Source organism: Pongo pygmaeus, chromosome X (genome assembly GCF_028885625.2).
Source record: "Pongo pygmaeus isolate AG05252 chromosome X, NHGRI_mPonPyg2-v2.0_pri, whole genome shotgun sequence".
NCBI lineage: Eukaryota > Metazoa > Chordata > Mammalia > Primates > Hominidae > Pongo > Pongo pygmaeus.
The window spans coordinates 48125475-48127565 of NC_072396.2; the positions used below are offsets into that span (position 1 = coordinate 48125475).

The 2091-nt window shown below is 41.2% G+C and overlaps 1 non-coding gene across 1 annotated transcript; it reads right to left on the reverse strand.

The window, feature by feature from the left end:
• Positions 1–753: 753 nt before the first annotated feature.
• LOC129025484 (U6 spliceosomal RNA) lies at positions 754–860 on the reverse strand. The gene has a single exon (XR_008497240.1). It is a non-coding gene; the product is annotated as a U6 spliceosomal RNA (small nuclear RNA).
• Positions 861–2091: the final 1231 nt, after the last annotated feature.

The window sequence follows — 2091 nt, forward strand, 5'->3', positions numbered from 1 at the left end:
ATTCATATGGGGTGAATTTTACTGATCTATCTTCAAAAGTTAACTGATTCTATCTTCTGTCTTCTCCATTCTACTATTGAGCCCATCCAGTGAGTTTTTTTTTTTTTTTTTTTTTGAGACGGAGTTTCATTCTTGTTGCCTAAGCTGGAGTGTAATGGTGCAGTCTTAGCTCACTGCAACCTCTGCCTCCCAGGTTCAAGTGATTCTCCTGCCTCAGCCTCCCAAGTAGCTGGAATTACAGGCATGTTCCGCCACACCTGGCTAGTTTTTGTATTTCTAGTAGAGACAGGGTTTCACCATGTTGGCCAGGCTGGTCTCGAACTCCTGACCTCAAGTAATCTGCCCACCTCAGCCTGCCAAAGTGCTGGGATTACAGGTGTGAGCCACCACACCAGGCCCCAGTGAGATTAAAAAAAATTTTTTTTTTATTTTGTTGTTGTTGTTAATAGAAATGGGGTCTCACCATTTTTCTCAGGCTAGTCTCTAACACCTGGGCTCCCCGCCTCGGCCTCCCAATGCTGGGATTACAGGTGTGAGCTACTGCCCCCGGCCATGGTTTTTATTTCTGTTATTGCCCTTTTCAGTTCTATATTTCCATTTTTTTGTATTAATAATTTCTATTTCTTTGCTGGGATTTTTCTGTTTTCTTATTTGTTCCAAGAGAATTTGTAGAATTTGTAGTTGATTGCTGAAACTTTTTATGATGGCTGCTTTAAAACCCTTGTCAGATAATTCCATCATCTGAGTCATCTTTAAACAAAAAAAAATTTTTTTAATTTGCATGTCATCCTTGCACAGGGGCCATGCTAATCTTCTCTGTATCATTCCAGTTTTAGTGTATGTGCTGCCAAAGTGAGCACATCTGAGTCATCTTGATGTTGGCGTGAGTTGGTTATCTTTTCGTATTCAAGTTGTGATTTTCTTGGTTCTTAGTATAATGTGTAATTTTCTATTGTATTCTGGCAATTTGTTTTTAATTAAAATTTTAAAATGGCCAAAAATTGTGTGTGTGTGTGTGTGTGTGTGTGTGTTTATATATATATATATATATATATATATATAGAGTACAACATAACGTTTTGAAATATATATACATTGTGGAATGGCTAAATTGAGCTAATTAACATGCATTACCTCACATATTTGTCATGTTTTTGTGAGAGTACTTGAAATCTATTATCTTAGCAATTTATTATATTTAATTAATTAATTTATTTTTTTGAGACAGAGTCTCACTTTGTTGCACAAGCTGGTGTGCAGTGGTGCAATCTGGGTTCATCTCAGCCTTGACCTCCCGGGCTCAGGTGATCCTCCCACTTCATCCTGCTGAGTAGCTGGGACTACAGGCACCTGCCACCATGCCCGGCTAATTTTTGTATTTTTTGTGGAGACAGGGTTTCTCCATGTTGTCCAGGCTGGTCTTGAAGTCCTGGGCTCAAGTGATCCTCCCGCCTCGGCCTCCCAACGTGCTAGGATTACAGGCGTGAGCCACCACACCCGACCAGCAATTTTCAAGAATACAACACCACCAGGCACACGGTGGCTCATGGCTGTAATCCCAGCACATTGGGAGGCCAAAGCAGAAAGATCACTTGAGCCCAGGAGCTTGAGACCAGGCTGGGCAACATAGCAAGAACTCGTCTCTACAAATAAAAAATTAGCTGGGCGTTGGTGGTGCACACTTGTGTTCCCAGCTACTCAGGAAGCTGAGGCAGGAGGATCACTTGAGCCCAGGAGACCGAGGCTGTAGTGAGCCGTGATTACGCCACTACACTCCAAAGACACAGGGAGACCCTGTATCTATTTAAAAAAAAAAAAAAATACATTACTCTTAACTATAGTCACTGTGTTGTACAATAGATCTCACTTATTCCTGCTAATTGAAACATTGTATCCTTCACCAACATCTCCCCAACCCCCTTCACCCCCAGCCCCTAGTAACCACCATTCTACTCTCTGCTTCTATGAGTTCAACTTTTTTAGATTCCACATGGAAGTGAGACCATGTGATATTTGTCTTTCTGTGCCTGGCTTATTTCCTTATCATACTGTCCTCCAGGTTCATTATATAATTTCCTTTGGTTATGTATC